We start from the raw sequence: 21,142 nt of genomic DNA, 5'->3' as shown, positions 1-21,142 counted from the left end.
ACAAATAAAAAATAGACGTCCATGTTTTCCAAAGGATGTTCATAGTTGTCTGCATTGTGTTGTTTCACAGTATTCTATTCTTTAGTGCACTCAGAACACTGAATAAGCACGCTGTATAGACGTTGCGTACGGACATATGCGACCGATTAATGTTCATTCACGTCAACTGTACAGCGGTCTGCTGGGCTTCCTATGCATTGTGTATTTCATCAATGAGTACAGTGCGACTTAGCTCGCACCGAAAAATGTTGATCGCAGAGTAAAGGCGTACAGAAATCTGTCAGCGTTGGCAGAGCTACGAGAACGTACGAAGAGCTGCATGTACATAGAAAGCTAACATGTTCTCAGGCGAAGAGCCTGGGACAAGTCTTCACTGTCAGAATTAGCTGCCCCACCCCCTTTCCCCGTCCTTCAATTCATTGTTCTTTCTCTACTTCTCTATCGTTGCAATCCAGCCTAGCGGGCTCATTCAGTGTTCGAAAACCAATCCACTTCCTCCTCCTTTTCCTGTAAAGCGTGCTTTGCCTGTTCTGCATATACGCACAAAGGCAAAGCCTACCCCGTTTTTTTTTTTTTTCATTCATCTTCATGTTTTTTTGTTCGCAATATTCACAGTGTTGAGCTGACTGGCACGCAATCAACTCATGTAGGCCATGAAACGCTATGAAGCTGAACCCGCCTAAGAAAGAGCCGCAATATAAATTTAACATATATTTGATTATTTCCTAATAAAGCCGCGAACCTCAAACACCGTTTCTATGACCTCTTTTCTCTTATCATTTTGCACAAATTAAGGATGTTGTAAGCCAGCGTAGTTTTCTTTCTTTCTTACTTTTTTCTAAAAACATGGCGTCTACACCTTTGTAGTCATCATAATTTTCATAATAAGCTGCACCTTTGTCAGGCTCCGCAAATTATAGCAACACATTTGGGCGTAGTACTAGCTGCGTACATAATGACCACAGGAGCACACTGTCTCTCAAACAAGATAAGGCCAATCACATTTAATGTACTTATTCGCAGAACTATGTTGGCCAAATTAGTTGCCCAGTCAGTAGTGATACAGTTAAAACAGTCTGGTTTATACTTGAAGTCGGGACCAACAACTGCTCTGCCTGCAGTGTCGATTTCAGGAGCGTAAAACGGTGCTACTACACGCCCGAAAGCCCGCAGTCAAAAAAAAAAAAAAGAAAGCAAGCAGAAGGTGCAGTGTGTCTCTTTCAGGTATCTTGTGGCACTCTGAGAACATTATTTGATGCACGAAATTACGCAGAGACCCTGTTCCTCGCACGGCAATCAAGTAAGATGCTTTTCGCGCCGTTGTATACTGTATAACTCCGGCAGGAGCAAACAGGGTGTTTTGTTTTATACGTGCATGCTTGACGAGCGAGTCTCTTCTAAGCGCACTGAATTATACGTGTTTCTCTTCTCTGTCTCGCTAACGTTTCCAGCGGACGGGTACTGCGAAGACGTGGGCGGAGACGTCGAAGCACCGCCGAGTCGAACACGAACGGAATGAGGGAGTACGACGACAAGCATGACAAAGAACGGAGGAACCGCGGGCGCCAACGGGATACCGTAGGCGACAAGAGAGACAACACGCACGTGGCGACGACACGACACGACGCCCCGCCACGACGCGCCCACCGCGGTCCGCCAGGAACGACGACGCCCAGCACGGAGCCAAGCCGACGGCGACGACCGACGAAAAGCAAGGACAGCACACGCCGCGCGACGCTGCGGCCTTTTTCGTAACCTGCCGCGTTCAATGAGTTTGGTTCTGTCCTTCCATCCTCAGTTTCCTTTTGTCCCTCGCCGGCGAAGCGAAACGCAGACAGCACCGGCGGGGAAAAAAAAAAAAAGAAATCGCCTGAAGGTGAACAAAAGATCCCGAGTTGACCTGCCCATAGCTACGTATACTCCGCCTCACCAATTTCGTGCAATGCAGCGAAACTCGCCAGCCAGTCATGAGCGAGAGAACCGGCTGTGTGTACTGGGGGGAGGACGAAAGCTCGCCCAATGCGCGCCGCTGTGCACAGTGCGCCTCGCAGACGACCGCTCCGTCCGGTTGACCTCGGAAACCGAAGCTCTAGCGGCGTTCTGCAGTTGCGATGCGCCACGTAATGATTCCGAGATCTTGTTAAACGCACTCCGACTCCTCGCTGCTGTTGAATTTACCAGTTCGGCTGCTCTGATTGGTTGAAAGGTCAGTTACACCCTTGCTGGTCGGCTCAAAGAAAATTACTTCGGCAGCGTGGCAGAACTAGGCACGGTAGGATTGAAGGCCGGCAAGGCAAGAACCAAACGGCCAGTCTTCTTTCCTAGTTGACTCAGGCGACACATAGTTTTTCACTACGCCGTGCGAAATTGGTGGGACGAAGTGCGCGTAGATATCAGTTCGGCTCGGCGGGCCGTTACAGTCGATCGAACCTCGGAATGGTTATCACGACGAAACGACGCGAGTGCAAAATATGATATACAAAAAAAAAGTGAAGTGACTTACAAGCAGGCCCGGGAACCATATGTACTGCACGATTTGTTTCCGTTGTTTCATTACTGAACAAAACAAGTAACACTGATGCGCACATTGAAAGTTATCGTGTGGTATCGTGCAATCTTGGCCTCTGTAAATTTGCCGTTAAGTTACTTCAGCGCTTAATCTACTTCGACACTGATTATCTTGCGAAGCCGTAGACTCGCGTGACACGTTCATTCTGTATGCACAAGCGATTCTTCTGAAAATGAAAGAAATTCTCTCCTCCCAATGCGAGGTCTAAAGTGCGATGCAAGTTCGGACGTTTCTCTTTAGTCAAGCAGTATCAGCCAATCAATTTGAATTGTGTTCTACTTATCCGAACTACGCGATATCGCCCCGATGTGCGCAGCATGTGGAGCTCAGAGTCCGTGCGTCATTCATGCACACCCCGCAATGCGATAAAACGAAAAAAAAAAAAAGATTTCTCAATTGTGAGGCAGCCCGGTGAGTATTTTATCTTTGGTACGTTAAACGACAGTCCGGCACACTGCATTCCTCATTACTATATCTCAAGTTCTAGCTAGCAAATGATGGAATAAAGAAGGAGGGTACGGAACTCGCTAGGACGTTGATATTCGCAGGAATGTCGCCGAGATGAGATGCAGTTGGCGAGGATGATATACATTACAAGAAATTTGTAAAAGAAAAATGTCTCCTATAAGTAAACTGACAGTGCCGTAATGGCGGTCTGGCAGCTACCGTGCGTAACGATGTCGTTAACTGGGAGAAAGAAAAGACGGAATAAACAGTCAGGTAGACGTACAGTAAATAAATGTTATAGGAACGATCGCTCCGCCGCTCACCTGCGTAAAAAAAAAGAAGAACGCCGACTGGTTTTTTCCAGCACTCCGACGGGCTGAGAAGCACCAGCGCATAGGCAGAGGTAAAAAAAAATGGAAAGAAATAACGACAGTGGTTGTGCCATCACTGACCTCCTTCCAAGCCGCCTTCCCGGTGTGAAACGTGGCGACAGCGGCTGCCTCTGTAGAACCGGTGGCGCCACCATCGCTGCTTGACGGCAAGAGAGTCGGGAGCGTGGTGGGTTTTAGTTCTCGCCACGACCCACGCATCGCCGCTAGCTCTGTGCGTCCACTTCGTTTGCGCAGACCCCGCTGTTGCGCGCGGCGCAAACGGAAGCATTTCGGGGGAGTAGTCGCATGCCGCTTTTTTTCTCTCTCTCTCTCCATATGAGAGAGAGACAGAGATAAAAGAGAGTAGAAAGGCAAAGAGGTTAACCGGAAGATAGATATCCAGTTTGCTACCCTGCACTGGGGAAGGGGTGAGGGGAGACAGAAAGATGTTAAAAAATAGTGCGCACACATGAAAAGAGTGACCTTACAAAACTCGGTAGTGAGCTGATGCGAGGAAACTGGCTCGTCGTGGCGCATTCTTTTTTCTTTTTGCCATTTGGCCTCGAAAATCGAGCAACATAAATATGTGCCGAGTTAAATAAATAAATAAACGAAGATAGTGACATGCGCAAGACTCTCTTACACAAACGCACATGGCAATCATAGAAGCGATCAACAAAGAAACTATGTTCTATTTTTTGTTTTAATTAACATTACGCGAACGCAGCGGTTTTGCAATCGTCATTCGAGGGCGTTAGAAGTGCAATTTCTCGCTGGCGTCCATGCACCACGCAGCGATACCAGGTAGGGCAGTTGCTGGGAAAGAGGTCATTCGAAAAGCCAGAAAAATAAAGTTACGCGTTCACAGGCGAAACTCAAAAGCAAGGTAAAGCTCTCCAGAGTGCCCAAACGACTAAGCACACATCGACAAGCGTAAAGTGAAAAAAAATAGACGGTCTTATTACGGGCGAAAAACAAAAACATCGAAATATAGGTGCGAGGTTTAGGGGGGTAACATAAGAACGCGAAAACGAAGAGCCTAGACATCTAGCGCGTAGGCCCTGACAGAAAGGAAAATGAAAGAACTGAATTTGTGAGCTCTGCGAACGTTGTGTACAGAGGCAGCCGCTGAGTGCGTGTACCCGGTACGTGGAGTTCTCCCGCTCGGTTTCCCGTAGCTTAGACTCGTGTACATAAATAGTGCTTCGACGTGAGCATGGCCATACCACGATACCACAAAGCAATATAGCGTCCGAACGGCTCCCGCAGTAACGAAAGCAGACGCATACAGCAGGGCGTGACCGGGTCAACTGTCTCTATCTCTCTCTCTCTCTCTCCCACCTCTGTGCTGTAACGGTCGAAGCAAGCAGGCAAGGCGGAGAGGATCGGTGGCGTCTGGAATGCACGAGCAGTGTCTCAGCCGAAAGTATGTAACGCTGATGCTGACGCTGCTACTGCTGCCGTTTTGCTGGACCGGTGCGAGACTCGTGCAGACACGATGATCCGACCGGCAGCGCGGGTCAGTAGTAGCTGTGTGCGCACTGAAGCCGCGTGTGAAATCGTGTGTCTCGATATCGTCCCTGACGCTCACAGTGTCTGACCGTGTATGCCTTGACGGGTACTGCCCAAACGGTGGCTCGGGTTTCTCCTGAAGCGAATTCCCGCTTGCAGCGCTTCTGTTTGTGGCATGGGCGGCTGATTCCGTTTAAGATAGTGGCAGGAGGTCGCTCGGTGGTAGTGGGAACTTCCTCTGAGGGCGAATTAATTGCCCCCGTTGCAATCATCCCGCTCGGGCAGAGGTAAAGCGCATGGGGCGCACCACGTGTTTGCCCGGAATCCGAAAAATTTTCGGCAGCGCAAGCACAGTACAGCCTTGAACGTGACATCGTGATTATCTCTGCAGACGGCAACCACGCTGCGATATCTGATATCAGCGCCCATGATCAGCAAACAGGCAGGCAGGCGGGACATGGCTTCAGGGTGACCCATTCCGAGTGCCTGAACCCCTGTTCCAGTTCGTGCGCACTCGATCGTGTTCGGGCGGTGCTACAACTAGAGACTCCCGACGGGCCCGTCTACGCCCCGAAGGATGCGTGAACCGAACCGTTGCGGAAGACAAGCGCATCGTTTGTACTTGTTCGTCGCTGGTTGCTGCTGCGTCAGCTCGCGAAATCATGACGGTCTCTGCATTGCTCCGATCTCTTTGAATGGGATGACAGTGCAACGGGCCCGGTGCTGCAGAGCTTGGTGCAAGGTGCAACAAACAACTTTTATTATTGCTTTCTTTTTTACTTTGTTCCTAAATTGCGTCCTCCACCACCACACTTTTCTCACTGAAACTAGTTTTCCAACTACTATATTTGTAATACCCTTTCAACCACAGTGCATTATTCCTCAACGCAGTTGAAATTACGGCGTTATGCCATCGCGTCGTTCCTTTCGTGTCTGTGCATACACGCCAGTGCTGCTGCCGACTTCTCACAACGCGTGAAGTTAGTGTCTTGTAGGTGATAGGCAGTCGTCTGCCACATATGACAATATATGGCCAGCCCGAACACCTCACCATTCGCGTCGTCCATCCCCGCCGGTTCGATATGTTTTCGTTACTCCTTTCTTGAATTGCAAAACGAAGAAACTATAGACAAGGACGTTCGTGACGATGGTGGCAAACGAAGGCAGCATATGGTATCCCGATTCGATAAACCGCCGATACCGGCGAAAATCCGAGTGTCCGGACTGCAAAAAAGGCCAAAGGCGTCTGGAATCGAATTCCCGAATTCAATACTTCCGCAACTTCAACAAAGAACGGAAAAAGTATGCTTGTGACTAACACGGGACAAACGTGCAACGAGGACAGTAAACGTTTAGACATACTTCATTGCCTGTTCGTTTCAAAACACGAAGCAAACGTGCTTCTTCTTTTTTTTTTTTTTTTTTACGAACTAGTCCAACTGCGTTTTCGTTTATCTGCATGCGTAGCGGCTACAGCACATCATCTCATCGGCACTTTTGAGCGAGTGTTACGAAACTTTGCCTTTAGACATTACACCCGCTGCGCCCTATAGCTGGCAGCGATTTTATACTAACCGCTTTTCAAGGATCATTAGCAACGGCTATTCTATACTGTACTAGTGGAAGCCTTCCGCTTTGCCCGAATTAAAGCACCGCACACATGGATTAGGCCGGAAATAACTTTCAGACAATTGTCAAAGAGAGTCGCCACGTGGTCCATTGGAGACCTGCACTCCATACAAATGTCCAGTGCTGTCCTTGGTTTGAATAGCATACATCCCCTACCATTTTTTTTTTTTTTTTCTGGGAAATGTGGCTACGTCTACGAGTTTCGAGGTCTATCGAAACTATGGAATAACGTTTCAGCGACCAGTATTAACCGCGAGATGTCTAGGATTTCTATTGATTCGACACGCTTCTACGCAACACCACGTAAGGGGGCGTCCTTTTATTGAGTAAGTACAATTGAGCGGTCGATTATCGAGCTTTCCGGCTTTCCAGGGCTACTATGTTAACGACACCCTTAACAAGTTCTTCTGCATCACGCCAGTGGACCTTCACGCCGTCAGTTACCAGATACGGGCCGTTTGTACAAATTCGCCAACCTGGCAGTCTGAACCACTAATGGCTAAAACGAAAAAAAAAAAAAAAAGATATATCGGTGCGCGAGCAGTAGCACCAGGCGCCACTGGCACAGTAGAACGAAGCCTCAAAACTGAGCTTAAAGCACAGTAGTAGCATTTCGTTTTGCCCGTGCTGTTTGGCAACGGCCACTTTATATCACATAGCCATTTTATATACGCAGTCAGAGAGAGAGGAGGTATCTGTGATAAAACGGCCGCGGCTGTTGCACGTACGCTTTTTGTCCGCGCGCACAGAATACTCATCCACACCCGCACGTGTAAACCATAGATGCACCACGATCCGACTGTCCGAGCTAGTAGTGTCTTGTCAAGTCCACGTGACGTAAACAGCGTCGCGTGCCCCTTAACGGTAAAGCGTCCTCTGCACGTGGGAGTCCACCGACCGAGCGCGGTGCGTTCTTGTGCATTAGTTATCACCGCACGCTCTGTTGTGTCGAGTGTGTATACGTATGCGTGTGCGTGCGCGCGCGTGTACTACTATAATATAGGGCGTGTCTGTTCGATGTTTCTTGCACCAGCACAGTTGTCGAGCCTCACATATGACGAGGTGTGACGGCCTACACCTCGTACGCGGTCACGACACATGACGAAGCACAACTCCCAGCACAGTCTGTACATACCAGCGGCAGGTTGTAGATAACGCGGCGACGTGGCGCAATCTGGGAAGCACGTACTTCACGTTCGCAGCGTCCTTCCGTTCCGTATAGTAGTCAGCGCCAGTGAGACGTAAGTAAGCTGATAACGTGGCTTCCAGAACTGCTGATGCTGTGAAAAGGCTTCCAACTCGCGGAAGACGTTGCATTAAATATTCGCTGCTAGCTTCATTCAACCATATGGTCGGGCTGCACGAGCCTCGCGACAACACCGGCGTCTGCGTCTGAAGCAGTCACACGTACAATGTCTTTCAATGACCACTGAACCTAAAGCCACTGAAATTCGCGCTTGCCTAATTGGCTCCTTCGTTCGAGCTCGCGGACGGGAGCCAATGGAGCTCGCGGACTTCAGTGATCTTTGATTTCAAAATGAACGGGCATAGAAAGTGACCATGTGACTGCGGTAGTCGCATCGGCCTCGCAGGGTGCTGCGAACGGGTTTTCCTTTGAACCTTCGGTGGAATTCTTATCATTAGAGACTTTTAGCGTGTCCGCTATTCCGGCAAACGGGGGCGAATTACCGGATGGTCGGAGGCGTAAACGTGAGCGGCCGGAGCGGTGTCGCCGCCTGGTGTTGTATAGCTCAACCAGAGAAACACAGAGCTAAAATTGCAGTAACCTAAACTACTTTATTCTGCTTCGCTGCTGGTGCATATATTTGGCAGCGGCGTAATTGTGTTCACAATTGCGCCGCTGTCGAAAACTTACACCCCAGCTAAGAAGAATATAGTAATTGGCACTGTGTTTAGGTGGTTGAGCTTTGCACCACCAGCTGGCGCCACCAATCTGGCCGCTCACGTTTACGCTCCCGCTCATCCGGCAAACCGCCCGCGCTTGCCGGAATACCGGACGCACTAAAATTCTCTATTAGTTGTTCACGCTTAGGTCAGCGTAATGCGCCATGCTGTGTGAAGGGCTACAACTGGTGGAGGCCGTACATGTCCGTGAGCCCAGATTGCGCACCGCGCCTCCCGTACTAATAGTGTTCGTAGACCAAAGCTGTGTAGGTAGCGGTGTGATTGTGAAACATGTAATCATCGAACGGGCGCTGCAGGCTCTCGGCCCGGATCAAAAACCCGGTGTCTCGCGGCGGGGACCCGCCATTCCGATCGTCCCACGCCTTCGAACCGACTGCTCCGGTCCGGTCCGGGGCCGCTGCAGTCCCGTGTCTCAGTGGCAGTGCTCCGCGGCGAGCGGCAACCCGCCCCGTCGGCTCGCGGAGAGGACACGTACACACGACCCACAAGTCTTTCAATCTCGCTCTCGCTAGAATATCCGCTTCTACCGCGCGTAAACTTCCGGGTGCTGGAAGACGGCGTATTGTAGTCGTCGGTTAGATGGCCGGCCCTTTGTCCCGCCCCACCTACGTATCTCGGCTTCTTCTGGCGTGATGTATTCGTTGATGACGTTGCGTTTTCTTCGTCTCGTTAACCCCTGCACTGACGTGCCACGAGTTGAGCCAGACTTGCCAATGTAAGAGGATGTAGCTCGTCGACACGGCAGACGAATACGCCTGGGCATAAAGGTCTTTAGTCGCGACGTCGCTGACGCCACTGGTAATTTAGCTGTTGAGGTCACGCGACGAACAAAAAGCGCCCGTGACGTTGTCCGTGTATCAGAAGCTGCAAAACGTATGTGGCAGTGTTGGTAACTTAGCGAAAAAAATCCTGAAAATGCCTCAAAGAACATCAATAGGCTAAGTTAATTGAATACTTCGCTCCTAGAAGCGATATACCCGTCTGCTTGTAATACCGAAGAGCTTATTGCTAGGTCATCTGGGTGGAGATATCAAAGTTGCTATTCTATGCAAAGCAACATATTGATGTACCGTTTTCGAAAATCGGGTGTTGCTCTCCTTTTTCACATTCTGACTGTTGAACCAATGCCGCAGAATGTAGTTTAAAGCTATAAAGCTTTGAAAAATGTTTAGGAAGAGGTCTAGGAAAGAGTAAAACACAAAATGACAGAATTCCGAGCAAGTCATTACCGTCACTTAGAGACTTCTCGCTAAAAATGGACTGTTTTGGGCCGCCCAAAAGAATAGTTACGGACAGTGGTCCTTTGGGAGTTCCACATGCCACACAGCTGTTTCACCTAACGAAAACCCATTAGCCCCCTTTTCAATTTGTTTCTCTGTAAATGACAGTATGTCAAGCATTTCAACTCTTAGGCAGCAATTCCACAATCACGATTCACATGCATTACGTTGTAGTGAACAGAAAAGTACAGTTCCTAAAAAGAAAAAAATTGTTGGCACTCTTGTTGGCAAGTCTGTCAAGCTCTATGTGCTGCTGTTCGTGTTTTCAAAACCATTTGCAATATTGGAATATAAAAAAAAAGGATAAAGCCACGGAAAAGAAACATGCTGCCACAGGACTCACTCGTGCTCTCAAACACACAAGTTTTGCATCAAGCATTTCCAGTAACATTTCATGCACTATACTAACTCAACTCGTCTAACACAGCATACAACTCCACATCAGATACATGCAGGTTCACATTTCCCCACTTTCCACAGTAACCACAGCAAATCTTACTGTTGATTTAACAGGTGCAAGCATTGTTGTCAGGTGAAGCACTTTCCGAACCCCGATGCAGAATCTGCATCAGTGTGATCAAAGCACAAACAAACCAGTGGCTTTAGCATAGCATTATTCCATGGCAAACATTCCATTGTGTCGCACCCTGCATCAGAACCCCGGCACAGTTGTTTGTCAGGCGCTTTCCGTGCAGTGTCAAGTGTGTCTCGTTAATTCTTGCTTCTCATCTATGTTAACCACTAGTTACCATATTTGTCAAGCTAGCCGCAGCAAAGGTCAGTTAGTGCAAGATAAACTGCCTTGTCTTTGTGATAGATCTAGCACTAGTGGAAGGATATGGTGTGTCAGGTTAGATGTGAGCATGCAATGCGAGTGGCTTATCAGAGCTTGCCTTCTCAAGAGCAAAAGAAGCAAATCTCATCCTCGCTAAGCCAAGATCAGTCCAGGAACATGTAGACCTCAGTTGCGACAAGGAAGGCAACTTTGCTGTTTCTGTGTTTTGTCATCCGTGTGTCATGACTTAAGCCTGTGAAGAACTTGACTTCAGCTCATCGAGGACAACTGTTATATAAACTGTAAATACTACTCGCGCCTGTAGCTGTAGTAGATGTTGTACAAGCAGTAATTAACATTGTATTTTGAACAGCACTGACATCACCTTTTGTCACCCAATTTGCAAAGTTTCAAGCATATGACCAAAACAAAAATGCACTGCGAATTTCCCATAGCAAAAACAGATAAATCGAGACTTCGTTTTCATTTGACGCCATGTTCTCGTATCAGTGACCACAGCTTAATAGCCTACTTGCCACCAATGTCAAGACAGTTCTCCAAACCAGAATTTGCACCTTGCAGCAAGCTCCTGTGTGCTGCCAATTCTGCAATTTCGCATACTCACTCCCGACAAGCATCGTTTCTCTCAACAATCAAACCAGGCAACATGTGAAGGAATATTCAAATGATGAAACACACCCGTGCAATCCAGATGCCACCATCAAGGCCACCAAGTAATAACCAACTCTCAAGACAGTTAACAGCCTGAACTAGTCTAAGTAATAAGTCACAGCTTAAAAAAAAAGTACTATATATATGTGTGCATGATAAAATGTTTTTTTTTTCTTTCTCTCATGCTGCGCAACATGGTTGTTACGAAACACATCAAAATAATGTGATAATGTGAGTGTACTATCTACTAACTGCAAATGTCCGAGTGTTACTTTTATGTGTACATCTGCTGTATATACGGTATTCTTGGTCATTACTACGATTCATCTATGGACGTTTTTCTCTCTTAGTGGAACATATTAGCCGCGGTCTGGACCGCCACATTGTCTCGTATTTTGGACTTGGGCTTTTTTTGATGCTGTCCCTAGGAGAGATGTTTCTTGTAAATGTGCCCCCCATTGTTATTATGCCATGTTTGATTCTACAAGGTCTGTTGAAGCAAACTGTATAGTTTTTTCATGGGGAAGGAGAAGCACAGCCCAGCTGATGCGGTCACTCCCCAAATGTTGGCCTAGAACATCCAGGTTCGGAGTCCTGCCTGCATTATTCTGTTTTCCTAGAAGGTGTTGCCCAATGAATTAAATGTTACGAAATGAGTCCTTGGCTGTTGGTGTCAATGTTGATGTTGCTGTGAGGCTTTTTATCATTGTTCCTTTTTGTAGGGGAGTTGAGGCCTCCTATGCCGCAGACAAGCTCTGCAAATCAGACATGACGAGCAATACAACCTATCAATGTTGATGGCGACTATCCCAGCTGCTGCTTTTCAATAACTGGCAAAGGCTATCAAAACCTATTGAAAAAGCAAGAAAGTTGTGTTGTAGTGTTACAATATATTTACATTTTATATTTACATTTTGGCCTGCACTTTAGTCTAGGAGTGCCCCATAGAACACAATCCAGATATGTGGCACTCTAGGGGACAATCAGAATTTGACCAGACAATGAGTGCTTGCTTTTTCATCAGTCAAAATGACCATTGCTCTAGGTTAGGTTTCTTTCTGTTCTGTTTTATTCACACGTTTGCACATAAATGCCTTCAGACAACGTTAAAAATAAAAGATCGTATTCTATTCACAAAATGCAAACGATGTAAACTTGCAAATACAGAAAGAGGTACATATATACAATATACATACATATATATATATATATATATATATATATATATATATATATATATATATATATATATATATACATATATATGAGCTTTATGTGTGGAAAGTGAGATGTAGGATCTGAAAAAAATAAAAAAAAATAAATGGAAGCTATGTTTGAAAAGATGCAAAGCAAATGTGTGTCTAACTTTGTCGTCCTGTGTGAAAAAGCACTCACATCTCTGTGAACGGTGGCATTCACATCACTGCACACTTAATACTCTGTCACTGTTTTATAATACTGCTCGAACCAAAAGCTACAGTTAACAATTCTTATGACACAACAGAACATGTGTGAACATAAAGTATGATGGCATAAGATTTCAGAAGACAATCCTTCAGCTGCTGTCTGGAACACACTAAACTCTTTTCTGAAGCTCAGGATGATGTGGATAAGAATACTGAAGGATACTGTGCCTACACTTCAGTGTTCTCAGTGAAAACTAAAGAAGACAAAAAACAGTATCTCTAATTTATTTTTGGAGCCTCAGTCTCAGCTTATTAAAGACGTCAGTAATCAAAGCCGATACAGCACAGGCAAAATATATTTGTACAATTCCTTGATCGAGTAAATACACAATTTTGCAGTTTCCTTGCTTAGAAACACTGCAAATAATGAGGAAACATAAAAGCGAGGTGCACCAATGAATAAAGGCTAAAAGTGCACGACTATACAAGCTGAGTGCAGTAATAAGTTACTTGCAAGCAACACAAAAAGAAGGGGCACCGATGCTTCCTGTCATCAACATGAAGTGACAGCTTGCCAATATCATTTAAATTCACAGACATCTATTCTAACAATTAAGCAAACTTTTCTTTTTCTGTAGTTGCTACTACTTGACACCATTTCTTGCCACAGATTATAGTGCATTAACTGCATTGCTGGTACTTGTGGACACCTGCACATACCTCCCTAACACCCCTTCTGGACAACACATTCCTCTAGCCCACTGTCCCAAATTGTTTAACCCTACTTTGACATAGTGGAAGTTAAAGAGAAGAAAAAGAGATGGAGCTTATGCTGACTGTAAATTTCACATATTGAAGCAGACAATTATAATAAACAATAGTAAAGCAAAACAGTCACCAAAACAAACATGAAACAAAAACCAGGTAAGACAAAGAGTATAACTAAGAACAGTTGCAAAAAATAACGGAAATTAATTGAATAAAGCTTGTGATAAAAAATAACCTGAAAGGCATAATGAATCTCTAAGAAATAAAAGAACTGAAAATGCTGAACCATATTCACATTCCATACACCGAACATGGCTAGTCTAATAAAAGAAAGGGAAATATGCTAAAGAAACCATGTGATGTCATGGGACGTACAGTTGAACGCCTTTATATAACGAAGTGCTCAAAGCCTCCGAAATCACTCATTACACAAGTCACTTGTTTGTAAAGGATGTGCACAGCACAGCTCACAATAGAATGCGGACATAATTATTATTCATTATACAGGTCATTGCATTGTAGAGGCATTTGTTGTGAAGGTGCTCGACTGTAGTGGACTTGACCAAAAGCATAGTTTTTGCCACTAGCTATGCTATTAGGACCTGCTTATTAAGCAGAACCCCTAGTGTTGTTCCTAAAGACAAGCTGCACAATGATGGTGGTCAGACTATAATGCTATATAGCATCAATGGCCCATACGACATGCGTGACTGTCAACAAGACTCATGAAACATATATTGTACATCTTCATTAATATTGTCACGTTGTAGTGACGGTGAACAACTACCACTGGCACAACGTAAGTCCTGAAAATAACTGGTTATTGGGCAAACCTGTGCCCAGCAAAACAAGTAACACTCAGCACAATGATATAGGCAAGTACACTCTTCTTTCGCTTAAAATTTGGTGTATCATTTAAAATTCAGTCAAGCGCGTTGGCTTTTGTACATGACTCATCAAAGGTTCCAGCATAATTGCTGGTGCCTGCATGCCTTCCAGAAAGTATTACACAATAAATTCCCTGCATATTATCTGATTACACCAGGTTCAGTGACAACAGGCAACAGATAGAACTAGCAATAACATTTGAGAAACTTCCGATACAGACACGTGCATCATTGTGCTGAGTGATAACATTATAACACAGATTGCCTCATGAAAAAGGTTCATCGAAATCATGAACCATTTATACATGTGTCAATATGTTCCTGTCACATTTTCTACGGTCTTACACTCTAGAGCACTGGTCCTGTTTAGGTTCCATACGGTTATGTGTATTAGTTTCCCATTTGTAACTTTTCTTCTTGGTTGTTATGTCAAGATGCTGCTTTGGCACAATACCAACACAGCATCATCCATTGACAACACCTACACTGACCACCTCATACTGCTGCTTAGAAAAGAACACTTTGCAGAACCTGCTGCGCAGCAGAGAAGGAGCATAATGCAGTGTTCAGATTGTCGCCAGTCACCGATCTTGACACAGTTCACAAAGTCAAAAGCCAAGAGGAGATTGACAAAGGCACAAGGGGCACTTCACCCCCATTTGAATATGCTGTCTTGTGATCTTCGATACCTTGCATGGTTACTTCAATACCTTCAGTATACGAGGCTGTACAGAAATCAAAATGGGGCTGTGAGTGCTCGAAAAGAGGCTGTTATCAAAGTAGTGAGTGAAGTGCCAGATCGAAATAACAAGCTCCATCTAGTGCGATTCATGACTACAACTGCTCAAAAGAACTTCACCTTTCAAGCTAACCATCAGGCAGCAATAAGAGGCTAATAAGCAATAAGAAATTACTTTTGAACGGTTTGTTGGCTTCACATTCAACTTCAAAGACTGTTTCGTGTGAGACTAGCTTTTTGCTTGTTTTATCTGTAGTGCTTTCGCAAGCGTTATTTCATGCTACTTATCTCCGGATCATACATTATGCTTCCATGGCCCCCTATACATATCAACAAGATTCTGCTGTAAAAAATTTATCCAAAAAAGGTCTCCATAACAGATATCGCCTGATGTAATGTAAAACCCTGCACTCAACAAGAAAAATATTGTGCTGTATGACCTAAGTATTTATCTAAAGAAAAAGAATACAAAATGCTAACACTTCAACATGCAACATCACCAAATTAGGCTCAAGCAGCACATAAGCGTGGCAAAAATTTATGCAATACTTGGTCATGTGACCTATCACTTTTGGTATGTTCTAATTCTAGTAAAAATGGAAACCTGTCAAGTCACTTTCATGTCAGATGACAGCTTTGAGCGAAAATATGGGAATGCATTTGGAAAGAGTCTCTGTGTCTTGACCCCACACCCCCTCCCCACCTGTTGACAAAAAAGCATTACCCCTATATTTTAACAATTTGTGCATGCAAACTCAAGAAAAACAAAATGTGGCTCACTTTAACCCCTTCCGTGCCCTGGGCAAGCTTGATTCATCAACGCATTTCTGGTAAAAACGGCCAAGGTCAGGCTATGCTCATCGGCGGTTCTTTTCATTTTCTAGCAATGCCGAGGACAAGCTGGTTTCGTCTCAGTGTTTTGTTGCGCTTCTGGTAGATGACAGCACACAATTCATGGGACAGCGCAAGCAGAGACAAGTTTATTGTGGAGGAGGAAATAAAACAAGTTCATAGCCAAGGTCTTTAAAAAGATGCCGCCACTGGTAGCTCAAGATTCATTGAGTTCTTAACAACAAAAAAGGAAAGCCAAATGCAGCGATGAATTGGGAGATTCCAAAGATGAAGTTTACTGCTAGAAGACATCGGGATTCACAATGCACTTGGCTAGTCATCCGAGAGTGAAGAGTATCGCATAGTATGTCGTATAGTGCTGTTAAACTTCAGTTTTGTGATAATGGTTGAGGTTTTGAATAAACAAACACTTAAAACAATGCCAACAATGTTTTTCATTAAAAATCCACAATAAAAAATTGTCCTTATTGGTCAGCATTTGGGATACAATAGTGCAGCACAGAAGCATTTAAGTGCAAAAGAAAGCCCGACTATGCTTTCTTGCACGCAGGTAAACCTTCAGTCAGGTTTCCGTACAGGCTGCCCAGTCGCCATCTTGTTTGGACCAACAAAGTAACATCGTTTTCCACTTTGATGCCGTCTTAACTAATAGGTCTTAGTTGGCTTTGGCAGAATTGGAATGATACTCAAGATGGTTGCTGTCTGCTTAGCTGTCTATTTCACAGAATTGGGATGCCGTCTTCCTCATGCACCTTAGGAGGCTTAACTCTACACAATTTGCAAGATGCAAAGAGGACTGTACGAAAAAGATTATTTACTTGTGTAAGGCCCGCACCTTGACTTTGGAGCGCAAACATTTCGAAAAAAAATAACAATGTTTCACTTAGCATCATGTAAATATCTCTGTGCATAGCCTCCGAAATCACAGTGGCTCATTGTTGCAATCTCGAAAGCCATGCCAGTGCGCTGGTTAATTTCCACAAGCCGCTGCTACATGACACTAGTTACTGCCCTGTAACTTGCTAACTGTGCTATACTTCTATGCAGACTAACAACCACTAGCATCGACTATGAACATTTTTATCTGCAGACTTGGAGTGACGCCTGTCTCCGGCAAAAGATGCCAAGAGCGAGTGGGGCTATACTAATCCAGGTACAACCAAATTAGGAAGGCCCACTAAGCTTGAACAGACACACTCCCTCACCAGAACAGAAATTGGCCTTCCTGGTGCAGTATTCGGCCACAACATCCCTAATAAAATGATGTCCTCAATGAAATGGCCCTCAGTCCCCATCAGCTGCGGAGCACCTGACCAAGGCGGCGGTCAGACCTGTAACGCAGCAGAGGGTGTTAAGAATCTCTGGATCCAGAGAGGCCGCCAATGGAAACTGACCCTTGCAACATTTAACACCCGAACCCTCTCGAGTGAGGCTAGCTTAGCAGGACTCTTTGAGGAATTACCAGATATTGTTTGGGATATCACTGGCCTTAGTGAGATTAGAACTGGCGAGGCTTATACATTGCTGAATAACGGACATGTCCTCTGCTATAGAAGTTTTCTTGATAAGAAGCAATATGGGGTAGAATTCCTAATCCATAAGGGCACAGCGGGCAACATTGACAAATTCTACAGCATTAAAGAGAGGGTAGCTGTAGTCGTAATCAAGCTTAATAAGAGGTATAGATTAAAGGTAGCACAAGCCTACACTCCGATATCCAGTCACGATGATGTAGAAGTAGATCAGTTTTATGAAGATGTTGAATTAATTTTTAATTTAATTATGGGGTTTTACGTGCCAAAACCACTTTCTGATTATGAGGCACGCCGTAGTGGAGGACTCCGGAAATTTCGACCATCTGGGGTTCTTTAACGTGCACCTAAATCTAAGTACACGGGTGTTTTCGCATTTCGCCCCCATCGAGATGCGGCCGCCGTGGCCGGGATTCGATCCCGCGACCTCGTGCTCAGCAGCCTAACATCATAGCCACTGAGCAACCACGGCGGGTGAAGATGTTGAATTAACGATGAGAAAAGTGCAAACTCAGTATACTGTACTAGTGTCGACTTCAATGCAAAAGTGGAGAAAAAGCAGGCTGGTGAACAAGCAATTGGCAACTACGGCGTCGATTCTAGGAACGCTAGAGGGCAAATGCTGGTAGAATTCACAGAAAGGAATAACCTTCGAATAATGAATAACTTTTTCAGGAAGCGTAGCAACAAAAAGAGGACTTGGGAAAGCCCTAATGGTGAAACAAGAAATGAAATTGACTTCATACTTTCTGCTGATCGCAGCATAGTGCAGGAATGTAGAAGTGATAGGTAGGGTAAAGTGCAGTGATCACAGGCTAGTGAGGGCTAGGATTCACTTCAGTTTGAAGAGAGAAAGAGCAAAATTGGTCACGAAGAAACAGGTCAACCTAGAGGCAGTAAGGGTAAAAGCAAACAAATTCAGGCTGGTACTTGCAAACAAATATGCAGCCTTATAGCAGAGATGATGATGACTTAGAGCTAATGAATGAAACCGTAACTAGGTTGGCTTCAGAGGCAGCAATTGAAGTGGGAGGCAAGCTCTTCCAAGTAACAAAGGACCTAATAAAGAAACGACAAAAATGAAAGTGTCCAACTCAAGAGATAGAATTCACGGAACTGTCAAAACTTACCAACAAGGCGAAAATAAGTGATATTCGAAACTATAACGTGAGAAAGACTGAAGAAGCCGTAAAAAATGGACGGAGCCTGAAATCAGTGAGAAAGAAACTTGGCATAGGACAAACCAAGATGTATGCACTAAAAGATAAGTAGGGTAATATCATCAGCAATCTTGAAGATATAGTAAAAGCAGCAGAAGAATTCTATACTGAACTGTACAGTACCCAGAGGAGTCAGGATACCTCATTACAAACAGTAATGAACAGGATACAAAAATTCCTTCTATAACTAGCGATGAGGTTAGACGGGCCCTGCAAGACAAGAAACGAGGAAGAGCGGCAGAAGAAGATGTAATAAAAGTCAACTTAATCAAAGATGGAGGAGACATAATGCTTGGAAAACTGGCGGCTCTCTATACGAAGTGTCTATTGAGTGCAAGGGTCCCAGAAAACTGGAAGAATGCAAACATTATACTAATCCACAAAAAAGGGAAACAATAAAGAATTGAAAAATTATAGGCCCATTAGCTTACTCCCAGTATTATATAAAATATTTACCAAAATAATCTCTAATAGCATAAGGGCAGCACTGGACTTTAGCCAACCAAGGGAACAGGCTGGCTTCAGGAAGGGATACATTACAATGGATCAAATCCATGTCATCAGTCAGGTTATCGAGAAATCCGCAGAGTACAATAAGTCTCTCTATATGGCTTTCATAGATTACGAAAAGGCATTTAATTCAGTAGAGATACCAGCAGTCAGAGGCATAAGGAGCACAAAATGCTTACGTAAATACCTTAGAAAATATCTACAGGGGTTCTACAGCTATCTTAATTCTACATAAGAAAAGCAGGAAGATACCTATTAAGAAAGGGGTCAGACAGGGATACACAATCTCTCCAATGCTATTCATGCTTAGAAGAAGTATTCAAGCTATTAAACTGGGAAGGCTTAGGAGTAAAGATCGACGGCGCATATCTCAGCAACCTTCAGTTTGCCAATGACATTGTTCTATTCAGCAACAATGCAGACGAGTTACAACAAATGATTGATGACCTCAACAGAGAGAGTGTAAGAGTGACGTTGAAGATTAATATGAAGAAGACAAAGATAATGATAAATAGCTGATCAAAGGAACAAGAGTTCAAGATCACCAGTCGGCCTCTACAGTCTGTGAAGGAGCACGCTTACCTAGGTCAATTAATCACGGGGAACCCTGATCATGAGAAGGAAATTCAGAGAATAAAAAAAAATGGGTTGGATCGCATACGGCAGACATTGCCAGCTCCTGACTGGAAGTTTACCATTATCATTGAAAAGGAAGGTATACAATCAGTGCATTTTACCAGTGCTGACATATAGGGCAGAGACTTGGAGACTGACAAAGAAGCTTGAGAACAAGTTAAGGACCTCACAAGGAGCGATGCAACGAAGATTGCTAGGCATAACGTTAAGAGACAGAAAGAGAGCGGTTTGGATCAGAGAGCAAACGGGTATAGACAATATCCTAATTGACATCAAGAGGAAAAAATGGAGCTGGGCAGGTCATGTAATGCGCCGGTTAGATAACCGTTGGACCATTAGGGTTACAGAATGGGTACCAAGAGAAGGAAAATGCAATCGAGGACGACAAAAGACTAGGTGAAGCGATGAAATTTGGAAATTCGCGGGCGCTAGTTGGTATCGGTTGGCGCAGGACAAGGGTAATTGGAGATTGCAGGGAGAGGCCTTTGTCCTGCAGTCGACATAAAACAGGCTGATGATGATGGTGATGAAAGTTTACATGACAACGTAAGTTCAAGAATGCAGTGCGCCATCGAAATAAAAGGTTCCACTTGACGTAGACTTAGATGGGGGACCAATCACTCGTGTATGGTTTAACTGTTTCCATGATGCAACAGTCTGACATAGCAAAGTTAAGAAAGTGACATGTAAAATGCTGTATGTGCATACATTAGCCTTCACTGAAAGCATGTGGTTGTTGGACTGCATGTGAAAATGCAGCATTGTTAAGAAAAACAAGCATGGCAAAACAGAAGTCTACCTACATAAGCCTACAGATCGCATACCATACTTGTAGTGTGACAGTGTTTATACGCTTCATTGCACTTCGATGCTGTATAACTTGATTTCTTTCGGGAGTGCGCTTTTATTTTTGACGCTTCTGTATTTGCGAGAAGAGCCACACTGAATAAACGCACCACCCCAACTTGGGCAAAGGATAATTTTGACACCATTTGGAACGTCATGCAGTGAAGCGCCTTTGCTCACATCAACTCCAGCTGGTGTGCTACATAATCTTAGCTACATGCAGGTGCTCCAAGTCTAGAGGACAACAGGGGCATTCACCAAGCTGCTTTGCTGAGAAAAAAGCCTGAACAGTACTAATGTCAAAGCCTGACCAGCACTAATGTGACATACAAGTTGTAGAGCTGCATATCACTTGTGGGGATGCGTGACTCTCACGCTTCCCCTGAGATCTAGTTTTCCCGCATAGCTCGTCTCCTGCAGGGCGGCTGCGCCCGCCGCGTGGCCTGGCGCCCGCGGCGGTCGGAGTGATTGAAGCGCAGTGCGAGAGATGGCGCTAGTGTTGCGCTGCGGCGGGGTTACTTAGGCGCGGGAAAGAAAGGCGCTGGCTCTTTCCCGGCGGGTCGGG

General features: G+C 45.0%; 1 protein-coding gene across 2 annotated transcripts in view; it reads left to right on the top strand.

Annotated features, from left to right (window-relative positions):
• Window positions 1-11,838, top strand: part of LOC126537606 (vesicular glutamate transporter 1-like) — a 226,148-nt gene extending 214,310 nt beyond the window's left edge. For both annotated transcript variants that reach the window (XM_050184756.3, XM_050184755.3), the window contains exon 15: window positions 1,452-11,838. The gene's annotated coding sequence lies outside the window, so the exon portion shown is untranslated. The remainder of the gene's footprint in view (window positions 1-1,451) is intronic.
• The last annotated feature ends 9,304 nt before the right edge of the window (window positions 11,839-21,142 follow it).

This window comes from Dermacentor andersoni, chromosome 4 (assembly GCF_023375885.2).
Source record: "Dermacentor andersoni chromosome 4, qqDerAnde1_hic_scaffold, whole genome shotgun sequence".
NCBI classification, from domain to species: Eukaryota; Metazoa; Arthropoda; class Arachnida; order Ixodida; family Ixodidae; genus Dermacentor; species Dermacentor andersoni.
The sequence above is the reverse complement of the archived record's forward strand: the minus strand, read 5'-3'. Positions and strand labels throughout refer to the sequence as shown.